The sequence below is a fragment of the Haliotis asinina genome, chromosome 1, assembly GCF_037392515.1.
Source record: "Haliotis asinina isolate JCU_RB_2024 chromosome 1, JCU_Hal_asi_v2, whole genome shotgun sequence".
Taxonomy (NCBI): Eukaryota; Metazoa; Mollusca; class Gastropoda; order Lepetellida; family Haliotidae; genus Haliotis; species Haliotis asinina.
Window position 1 is genome coordinate 31919051 of NC_090280.1, and position 12507 is coordinate 31931557.

Below are 12507 nucleotides of genomic sequence, written 5' to 3' on the forward strand. Positions count from 1 at the left end.
GACTCAACGAATAATTAAGCTGTACTATCAATTCACTTAATCAAATCATATATATGATAATACCACCCCTTGGACAGGAAGGGTCGCTATTATTGTTAGTTGTATGGCTGCTAGCATCTGCGATTGCAGACTTCACGCAGCCTGAATTTCATTTTGTGTATCTCTGGCCATAGCATGATCAGAGAGATCTGTGATGCTTGTAAAAACAGAATTTGACCATTTTTGATTTATATGTGAGAGGGTCGGTTGATAGTACATTGTCGTTAAGACGGCTTGGCTGGGATTAATTCTATGGGGTCTGATCTCGGGGTTTGTGAATTTCGATATGTTTGTCTACTTGTGAGAGTGAAATTGAAAACCAGGAACTTAGTTCCAGATCGGTTGCTGATACAAACCAGTGAAGAAACGTGATGAATTAGAAAAACCCATTTAACATTTTATGTCAGAAAAGCACTTGGGAGGTGCCTCGTAGCTATTGGAAACCCATTTATCACAGGATTGTGGAAAATGTTTTTGTGTAAATTTTCATGTTTTTTTTCACAAGTCAGTAACTATATTGGTGTCTAACAGAGCATTATATTAATGTGAATCCCGACAGAGCCATAAACACGGGATCACCTAAATAGATTTACCTGAAATTCAAGTAGTTGTATAGAATAGTGTATTATGTTTCAGTCAGTGCCGTTTATCCTTTTGTCATATATAGGTGCAAGGAATATGGTATGGTGCTAAAGCTAATAGCTTTGGTGTCATATGCTGTCTTAAATATATTTATGTTAAATGTATTTACAAAGATTAGTAAATGGTTCCTAAGATTTAATCCAATATTGTTCCATTTTCATCACTAGATGGTATTGTACCAGAGCAGAATAGGTTGTGGGGAATATAATATCTTGTATTCTTTGTAATGTAAGTTGTTTTGAAGACAATGGCTCAGGTTTGACTGTCAGTCCAATATGGTTTTCAAACTGCTCTGATGGAACTGGCATTTTGTTGGCTCACAGACTTACCCCAGAAATGTCAACTAATTGCCTTGGGCTAGCGGATTAAGAAAAATAGTTTTCTTTCTCAAAATATTATTGTTTTTCATTGTTGATTTTCCAGATTGCATTAAAAAATAGTTTGGTATAAAACAGTATTAAAACATGTTCTGTATTCATTACCTGTACAGGCTTATAATTGTGTGTAGTTATTAATTGTAGTTATATTTTTTCAAGTTATGCTCATTGTTGGAAATGTTTAAAGTTCAGTTTGGACTGTGTGATATGTTAATAGTCCAGTAACCATAGGGATAACATGTTCGATTTCATGGGTACAGTGTGTGAAGGCCATTTCCTGTGTACCTCATCATGATGTTGCTGGAATATTGCTCAAAGCGCCATAAAACTCAAGTGAACTCACTCACTGTGAAGTCAGTTTCATCCATAGCCTTGATATTGCTATAATATATACTCTTTTCTATGAAAATATACATGTTGATTTGGTGCGGCTTTCGTAACAAAGCTGTAGGGGTTGGCGGGTAGCTTAGTGGTTAATGCATTTGTTCCCCATGCCCAAGGCCTGGGTTTGGTTCCCCACATGGGTACTATGTGTGAAGTCCATTTCTGGTGTCCCTTCGAGATATTGCTAGAATATTGCATCTAAACTCTCATAGTAACAAGGCCTGAGCTATTCTGGGTCGTCTTTTAGCCTTCATAACGATTGTTTGCTGGAACACTGACTTTAGTGTTCAAAACTGTCCCAGCCTCCAGGATATCTTTAGCATTAGCAAAACCGGCTGAGATTAATGGACAAGTGCGAGTTTTTATCCTCGAGTTACGACAGACAAGCATCTCTTCCATTTTCTCTGTGAGATATTATCAAGGGCACTGGGCAAGCTTTTGTAATGGGAAATAATATTTTGGTCCAAATGGCGGTGATGTCCCTTGTTGCAGAGGCAGGAACCTTGTGGTCACTCCCAGACAGTGACGAATAATGATACGGTTTCTCTCCCGTCTGAAGTCATTGGTCAGCGAGGCCTAAACATTCTTCAAATGTTCTGTCAAATGTTCTGTTAGATGTTGTCGGAAGAAAATGATTCCTACAGTTGTTTTCAATTTCACCTGGGAGCTTTTGATCTCTTTGAGAAGTAATGGGTTGATTGTGGGTAAACTACCAAGAGACGTTGTAGTTACAAGACTGTGTGACCTGAACTTCTTTCATGATAATTATATACATGATTAATTGAGCATTCTGTACATATTTTTGATGTTTGCTTATTTAAGAAAAACTGTGAAAGTCATGCTTCATGCTAGTCAGGAAAGACAATATGAAATACATGCTTTTTAATCACTTCTCATCTGTAGGGGATACGGGTGGGGTTAATGATTAAAGTTTTTACTCGTGACACTGAAGGCCAAGCATTGATTTCTCCACATGGGCAAAATGTGTGAAAACTATTTATGGTCTCTTGGATGTGATATTGCTGGAATATTGGTAGAGGCATCGCAAAACCATTCTCACTCACTCATTCAGTCAGAAAAAAGAAGAGGGTGCGGATAAAGCTTGAAGTGATGATCACCACAAACTTCTACCAACTTGTTCGTGTTTGTATACAGACTGTGTACAAACAGGACTTTTTGTACAACAACTCAATATTCACACTGCAAATCTGTTGACTGCAAAAAATAGTAACTGTATTTTTTCAGGTGTCCTGAAGCATTATAGCTATGAATATATTTTTACATCTTTTCAAACTATTTTCCCACAATGCCTCTACACCCCAAAGGGTCAATGCACTGAGCTAGTGTATCCTGATTGCTCTGCTTAGAAAAATACATTTGTAACACCAGAAACTATCGAGCTTCAATAATTGGAAAAAAACGCTGATGCAAGGAAAAACCAACAACAATAGTTCCCCAACATAACACATTTTTGGAATGTTGGGAGTTGTGCCGAATTGAATTTCATGCAATCAGAAAAATATTTTTCCATGAAGTTCATCACTGTGATAATTCAATCCACCAGAGGGAGATGGTAACTGTTTTAAACAATCACTGTTTCCGTCACTTCTCGGAAGGGTCTTGCTGTAACCCTCAAGACACTCTGGTCTAGACAGTGTAATTTGGCTTTCAAATTGACTCGAGTGATTGAATTTGATCCATTCTTCCAGAGATCACTGGAGACCAGGGCAAAGAATCTGTAATTCCAACAGTGACATTGTATGATTCCCTTGTTCCTGTCCTACTGTCTTCCATATGGGACGAGTCAATTGTCCCACACTAGATGGCCCGTCCATCCATTTGCTTGGTCTGAAAGCGTACAGTCTGGGTTTGAAACCATGACTAGTACTTATATGAGTGAGTGAGTTTAGTTTTATGCCACTTTTTGCAATATTCCAGCAATATCATGGCATGGGACACCAGAAATGGGCTTCACAAATTGTGCCTGTGTAGGGACTCGCACTGGGTCTTCGGCATGAGAATGCATTAACCACTAGGCTACCACACCTCACCAGTACTTCTATGAAGCATGGTCAACTAGTATTTGATCTGTCAGATGTTGATATTTTACAGTCAAACGAATTAGTATCATGTGCTTCGGTGGATTAGTGTCTTGTCAAAACGAACACGGTCTGGCTTTGAATCTCATATTTAGGGTCAGTGTTTGCACGTCACACCGAAGACCCAGGATCGATTCCTCACATGGGCACATTGTGTGAAGCTCATCACACTGAAGACACAGTTTTGATTTTGCTCACATGGGTTAAATGTGTGAACCCAAGTATGAGTGCCCTGTTGTGATATTACAGGTATATTGGAAACAAAACGACTAAAACTAGACTCAGTTAATCCCAGATTTGTTCCTGCTACAAACCCTGGTTTCTCAGTTTGTGGTCTGTCAGATGTTAACATTTTGCAATCGACCAATTTGCTGACATCAACCAAAAAAATACACCCCTTTGTAATGAATTGAAATATTTGAAAATTATTATTCAATGGTGAGAGTCACTACTGATTTGGGAAAATGTTCATCTTGTAGAAGTCCATTTAACTATCAGTTTTGTTCAGAGGGATAACAAAAGCAAACGAATTGCAAAGACCTTCCATCATGTTCTTAATTATGATACAGCTGTAGGGTAGTCACTCTGGCAATAAAACTCCAATTAAAACATATCAGGGAAATTAGAATCAGAGTTAGTTCTGCCAAGACTGTGTTCCAGACAAACATTTCCACGACCAATGAATTTTTAAAATCTGTAACCTCAGCTAGACAAGCGTAGAGAATTATCATTCAAAAACATGAATACTGAAAGCAAATGACTGCTATTTTCAATAAGAGCATTCAGATATCATCATTTTGGAGAGGCGGAAAAACTAATTACTATCACATAAAATGTTAAAGTACCAAATTGTGCACATACACAAAACATTAGTTGAAATGAAAATGCTTTAACTTACAAACGAGACTATGATAGAGATTTGAATCAAAGGTTATGGAAAAATGACCTATTTGCCATGAAACTGTATGAACCAACTTGAAGTTTGTCAGCACTAGTCATTATGTTCAGCAAGATGTCAGCAATATCTTAGTAATGTTTTGGCAGTGTTTCAGCAAAATGTCAGCAATGTTTGGCAATATTTCAGCAATTCTTAGGCAAATTTCAGGAATGTTTTGGCAGTATTTCAGCAATGTTTCAACAGTATTTCAGCAAAGTTTCAGCAAAATAAATCAACAATAATTCAATCTAATGGTAATAGAAGTGCCCCATAGCATTAGTGGACATTGGTACACTGTCAACTTTGTCTCATTATTGGCAGATATATTGAGTTGCAATCTGTTGCAATTCTCTCACATATATTGTGATTTATCGGGAGCTGAAGTGTTTGACAGTGACACTGGCTATACAAGCAGAGTCCTTTCTTTGTACACAAGATGTCCCTGAGATTAATATTATGGTTCTGATGACACAAAATCTCAAAATTAAGTAGGATAGTTGCCGACATATTTATCTTTTCATGCGGTTTACAGCATGTAAAATATGTTGTTTTGAATTAATTTAGAAAGAAAACATAAATAGTGAATGAAGACATTAATTATAACATCTACCGATAAATACACATCTCATATTTTTTTTACCCACTAGTTCTTGGACAAAATATTGTCTGCAAAGCAATTTGTGATATTAACAATAACACTGTGTAGTCCTACTATCAAGTAGTTCCCATATGTGAACGTCTTATCCAGTTTGTGAAGTCTCATATTGGTTGTGTGTCTAATGTGACCAAGAGTTCCTGTGCAGTTGTTTCTGAAAGTTTCTGTGTGACAGAACCGTAGATTGACAGTTTGAATCCTGGTTCGTAGAAAAGGTGTTTCGAGGTCTGTGGGAGCAACCCCTCTCTGTCTGCTGGTTTCACTAAAGTAGTTGTGAAGTATGACATAGGTCACTTCAGGATTTACTTGACAGCTAGTTGTCACTGTGGTATGTCCTGAGTTAGGGACACTCACTCACTCACTGCCGCTCCACCACACATGCACACGTTTCTCTCTCTCTCTCTTTCTTTCTCTCTCTCTCTCTCTGTTTTTGTCTCATTCACTTACTCACTACTTTCAATAAACTGACTTTGACAGATTTTGATAACTGTTAAAGTTGCATTGAACCCCTCATTCAATCTGTCAGTCAGACCTTCATTAACTTTGACCAGTTTAACTAAATGTCAGAAAAAGCGGATTCCTTTGAATGTTTTACACATTTGCATGAAAATACATAAATACAGAGCGCACATATAATTGAAATAACAAAATGTACAAGAGTCTTAACAACTTCCCTGTGATAATCTTCAATATATAACAAGATTTTTTAACACCTCTATGTTTGCACTCAGCATTTTGAGAGCTCCTCAAGGAATTTGACAGAAGCATTACATTCTTCCTTCCCACTTTTTCTGCAGAGAAAACAAGGAAAATATTTCCACTTCATATTACATCCCAGACAAAGTAATAATTTTCCCGTAAAACATGACCAAAGCATTTACACATGTATTGTCCGAGAATATTTCCCAAAACGGAAGTAAACAGAATTAATTTTCCAATTGAAGACCCCTTTGCAGGAGTATTTGTCTGAATGAAGCTATCAAAGTGTAATTTGTCCGAGTCTGTCGCTTTGTCCAGTTTGACTGGGAAGCAGACGTAGCGAGCTTGGAGGGCTAAAGTCAGACCAACGAACCATAGATCAATGTTTGTCGATAATATTAGGTCAATATCCATTTTCTAGTCATTCCTTCGCTTGTTTATGCATCGCCATTTTGGTCGTAAATACACAGTGAGATCGGGGTTATTGATGGCGAGGACTGAATGCACGTCCGGCTTGTCTGGGTTGACCAGTTGAGGTCTAGATTGGATGACATTTATTGCATTCATATATTCGTATCACATCCCGCGTATCTTACCTCTGTCTTGAAACTGTATCTGTGTGGCCAATCCTGCAAGTGTCGGCGGCACCAAACGGCCATTCTGGTCAGTTGCCCCTCATTTTCATCACTCATCGTCCTCAGGCAATTTTCTTAACCGGACATTAACGGAATCACTTTCGTGTCGAAAAGACAAGAAAAAGGGTCTGTGCAATTTAGCGAACTGGACATTTAGAGAATTACTTATCATTTTGAGAAGATATATGAGAAAAACGGATGTTGCTGCGTCTGCCATCCTCGACTTTGCTGAGTGTTGACACTGAGATGAAGTGTGGTGATCAAAAAATGAAATGATTTAGGAGAGTAATTCTGTTTGGAGCCATGCTGTACTCTTTGTTACATTTGTTTTCCATATTCATTGATAAGCATACTTTGTTTTGTTCTATTTGTAAACAAAATATCCATGAAATAAAACAATTTGTATTTTTTCTGTTAAAAAGCTAAACATTTTGCCTGATGGGTATAGATTAATGCTAGCCAGTCTGTTTGTACAAAATTAACATCTAATGAATATACAAGCATTTGATCCATCACAATTCAAAGCACCATGTGATGGGGTTCTCGTTGATAGACTCCAAATAATACAGAACTGCATGAGTGAGCTGTACTGGATGGTCAATGTATAAGTATGTAAGGTCAATGTGATAGTCTAGTGGTTAGTGTGTCCAGATAGTCGAAAGTGGTTGGTTCAGTCTTGGGGGATCAAACCTTCTGAATCACACAATGGATCAAACCTTTGGAATAAATTCTTGGCTGTCAAATCTTAGGGATCAAATCTTAGAATCAAACAATGGATAAAATCTTGGGAAACAGTTACTTATAGGTAAACAGTTTGTTTGTGAGACAGTGGATGACCACCACCAATATATGTGAACAAAAATACACCTTTTGTTTAAGGGCATAGTTGGGAACGTTCCTTTATGTGAGAAGCAGAGGTATCTAAATTTCCATACTTGTTGATTGTCAGCCTGTAAAGGTCCAGGTTAGAATTGGTCTTCAGGATCCCATGCTTGTCGTTAGCTGTAACTTGCGGGATAAGGTGGCCAGGCTTGCTGACATACTTGACACATGTCATCGTCTCCCAGTATATCAGTGCTCATGATCTGAATCACTGTATTGTCAGATCCAGACTTAATGACTTACAAACTGCTGTTATATACCTGAAGGATTTAAACAGCAAACTAACATAATGTTTTTAGATAGGATTAAATAGTACTAGATAGAGCTGTGACGATATATTGTAGTATCAATAATCGTGATTCTTTATCAGACATAAATATATTGATACTATTTTTCATATCGTTGACCTTAGAATTGATAATCTTTACAAGAAATTGACGGTTATGTAAAAAATTTCACTGTTACTTGATATAAAAATATATAAGAAAATGAAAAATACCATATTGTGAAGTGCATTGATTCGAATCGTATCGTTCCAAGATATTGTGATACATATTGTATCGTAAATTTTCTGTATTGTCACACCTCTTGTACTGGATAGATCTCACACACAGTTGTTAAACATTCACTCTTGTTTTTGAAGCATACCCCATAACTGCATCAATCCATTCTTGTGACCAGCAGCGTCACGGAACCTCATTATCAGCAGCCATATTTGTTCCATCGTGTTATTCATTACGCCGGCAGGTCCAAACCCAGACCTTTCAATCATTCAAACGAGATCAATTATTGAGCAGGTCACTTATGCATGAGACATGTGGTACATTGTAACTGGAGAAGCTCCAATGTACGACTACCCGTATCACGACTGGCACATTTAATTATGTATCTGCCCCAGGAGGAAGTGTGCCTTCACTCACACAATAGCGATGTACAATTTGACTCTTCCTATGGTCGGTGTTGGGAACAATTGAATCCTGGGTACATTGACGGATCACAGGCAACATCGCGGCACCAACTAGCCTCTATATAAACAGATTTAAACAGACAGATTTTGTTGTATTCACAGATGTGATAGTCAGGCCGTTGTATTATTCATTGTACTGAAACACTATCTAATGTTTTTGTTGACAGTGACAAGTGACAAACTTGTTTTCTATCATTTTTCTACGTGTTGCTTTTTATGTTTCGACAAATAACAAGCGTGTTAAATACAGGTTTGTTTTAAAAAAGAATTAACTATTCTGTGACTGTGAATAATGAATTGAATTCATAAAGGGATACTATTCAATTAGCTGAAAATATATATATGGATGCATGTACACCAACGTTTCCATTATACACCCTGATGCACCAGCTAGTGTTTACAGGCACTATAATATCCTTATATGTCTCAACAAGTGCTTAATACTCCATGTAGTTCTCATTAGACTAACACTTAATCTCTGAGTATATATTATTTTGATAGTAACAAGCAAACGCATGTAAAGGATCCCCAGGGAGACCAGAGATTCAGAACCTGAACCAGAGGAAATATAGACTTGCTTCATTTAAGGCGTTAGCATTGTAGGGAGAGCTAGTTCAGTAGGGAAAATAATGTGATTCAGATACTGTGAGGCAGATTCCATGGTAGGGAGGGAAAATAATGTGGTTCAGGGACTGTGAGGCAGATGCCATTGTAGGGAGGGAAAATAATGTGATTCAGGGACTGTGAGGCAGATTTCATTGTAGGGAGAGCTAGTCAGTAGGGAAAATAATGTGATTCAGGGACTGTGAGGCAGATTTCATTGCAGGGAGAGCTAGTCAGTAGGGAAAATAATGTGGTTCAGGGACTGTGAGGCAGATTTCATTGCAGGGAGAGCTAGTCAGTAGGGAAAATAATGTGGTTCAGGGACTGTGAGGCAGATTTCATTGCAGGGAGAGCTAGTCAGTAGGGAAAATAATGTGGTTCAGGGACTGTGAGGCAGATTTCATTGTAGGGAGAGCTAGTCAGTAGGGAAAATAATGTGGTTCAGGGACTGTGAGGCAGATTTCATTGCAGGGAGAGCTAGTCCTCACTGATTTCATTGCAGGGAGAGCTAGTCAGTAGGGAAAATAATGTGGTTCAGGGACTGTGAGGCAGATTTCATTGCAGGGAGAGCTAGTCAGTAGGGAAAATAATGTGGTTCAGGGACTACGGCAGACTAGGTTCATATATACACCGATATGACCTTGAACATTGATTCTGGTCCATAAAAACACAATGCAATCCTCATATATCCCAAGTAGTCCTTAGTACACCATATTCTCCTTATATATACATCCACTTGTCCTCTTCTGCTCTTGTTAAACATTTAAAACAATAGTCAGCAGGTCCTATCACCAAAATGAGACACTTCTTCAAAATGGTGGCTGTCAGAAATCATTCTCTGTTATCAATAGACTATTGTTTTATTACCTATTTCGTAATAGGCAGCTAGCAATCTGACTTAAGACTCGTTATTTCATGAGATTGAGTTGCCAGGGCTTGGCTACTCCTCATTGCTTTGTGATAGCTTCAATTTCTCAAATCCTATTTTCATTACAGCAAGATAAAACCCAGACCAGATGAGACAGTGGGATATTACAGGGCTTTAGACAGAAAAGGGCTTTATTTTATCATTTAGTAATTAATCAGACTGGTGTAGCATTTAAATCACCATGGAAACAAGGAAGTTTGGATTTAGACTTGATTAATTCAGTACTTACCTGTTCCTATTTCAGAATATGAGTCTTTCAATGGGAAAGATAATTATCTGGGCTTGAGTTTTTATTTAGTGTTAATGATTTTATTTTGCATTTTATGTCTGAATACCCACTCTAAATTACAGAAGTACAAGAATGTTTTGTTTTAGTGTTTTTATGTGGGCTCAAGGGCACTGTTTAGATGTTTATGCATGGCATGTACTGTAATTAATTTGTGCTAAACAGGGAAATTCTTTTCAGTTTTAAACAAACTATTTTAATAACCTACTTGTGTTATCTAGCATGTTTCTTTGTTTCCCCAGTATATATCTGTGTGCATTTCTCTGACTACAAGTCATCATAAGGTTGATTTATTCATAGAAAGTATCGTGTTAAGACATCAGGAGCTTGTTTAAGCTGCACCATTAGGATTTTAACACCGTAATTGTGTGCTCAAACATGCCATGAAATTTGTGATACAAGTAATTTCGAAGCCTAAATTATGAATGATACGATAGCATTCTTAGTCATTGAAAGTGTTAGTTATGGCGTATTGGAGTATACTCTTTCCTGTGCACACTCCAGAGCTTGTTAATGAGCCTGTTGACAGTGGTGCAGCATATGACGTCCATGACAGTTCATTCTCATTTGGGCAATTTGGGGGTACAGAATCTATCTGGGAGCCAGTGTTGATAATTGTTCATTTATACTCCATTATCACCAGCCCAAACAGAGTGGATACACTGAAAGCTTGAAGTAGTCCGATCTCTTTTCAAGCTGTCTGCTTCCGTTTCGCTTGGACCATTGTCCAGCTTTCCTTCCTGTCTGGGAGACAGGACTCTGCAAACAGCCGTCTGCTCTGCTGTCATTAACCTGGCCTCAATCTGACCCAGTTTCTGCCTGACAACACTGACCGTCTGCCAGCTGCAGCCAGCTGTCAGACTTGACCACTAACCTATTGACCTTGTGACCCAACAAGGTTCCTTCGACCCCTGCAGTGTCCCCGTCTGACCCTTCACCTCCATGTCAGGTCAACCAGCCCTCCACTGGGTCATTATGCCAATAAAACTGGCTAAGCAGCCTGACCACACAGACTGGTCAGTATGTTAACCGCTGGGTCAGTAGCACGCCTACTGTGGTCAGTGGTGGACTGCGGTCAATGGCGTTGTTGAATCAGTGGCTTCTCAAACTAGAGAGGCTTGGTTAAGTCAGTGAATCCTGCTTAATTGTCTCATGTGATGATCATTCTTAGTATTTCATGGGCTGGAACCGATTGTCAGGATCGCAGTAGGTAGTTGTTAGGTCGATAGTACTACTTGAACTGCCGGTCAGTTGTGAGGTGGCTCTCATCATCAGGGGTGTTTTTGCTATGAGCTTGCTGAGGCTATTAAACAGCTAATGTGTCACTAATGATTCTGGGGAGCTTGGCCTGGCCAGTCAGTGGTCAGTGGAGAAAAATCACCTGTTTTGATGGCATTTAGAGGTGTTTAGAGAGCAAATAACCCCATGTTGACTCGAGCTGACAGTGCTGTTTTATTGAAGCTGGAGCCAAAGGAGACTGATCCCACAACCAAGCAGCCATTAAGCAGCTCATTCACAGATCTGCTGTGCAATGCTGTGATTGCATCTGCAGGGATTACTTTTTTTTATGAAGAAATTATCATGGGGAGGCCAATAAAAAAATCCCATGTTGCCATCTGTTGATTGGGGCGCTCAAGACGACCATGACTAGCCACAATATTTATAATTTAAACAAATATCAGGTTGCAGTTGTTATAATTAATGGAAGAGAAATGTGTCATTTAAAAAATTGTATCGCACTGCTGAAAATTGCTTCACATATATAACCCTTAGAATGGCCTTTATACCTACAATGGACCCTCTGTAATCCTGATCCTGTAAATACAGGAAATTATTATTTTAATAATAATGAGTAGAAAGGCCAGTATATCTGAAATGACAATGGAACCTTTGGAATGACAATGGAACTCATTCATGATAATACAGGAATTGATAAAATTAAAAATAATGCATTAAATGTTAGTGTTTTGCCAGTTTAATCGTTAGATAGGCCTATGTCTGCAATGACAATGGGAACCATGGCGATTCCAATCTTGTCAACATAGGAAGTGATACTTTTAATAATGATGCATACATTTGTACAAAAGGGCATGAAACTGAGATGCCATTAATGGAAATTGTTCCATTCAGATCATTTTTTATTCCGATAATTATGACTAATTGATGTTATGGCTCTCTCTTTTTTTAGAGACTGGTTTTATTCCGCTGATAACATTACCAATAAAGAGAGGGAAGTTTTATTTCTTGTACATTATTGTATTGACTACAATGTTACAATCTAACCAAATTTAATCAGAGTGAAACAAAGTGTCTTTTTTCCAAAATTGGATTGCATTAACATATTAAACTGTGTTATTGACAGACACTTTTATTA

At 38.1% G+C, this 12507-nt stretch overlaps 1 protein-coding gene across 6 annotated transcripts in view; it reads left to right on the forward strand.

The window, feature by feature from the left end:
• LOC137290394 (uncharacterized) overlaps positions 1-12507 on the forward strand; it is a 376153-nt gene that overhangs the window by 326321 nt on the left and 37325 nt on the right. The gene's annotated exons all lie outside the window — the stretch shown is intronic.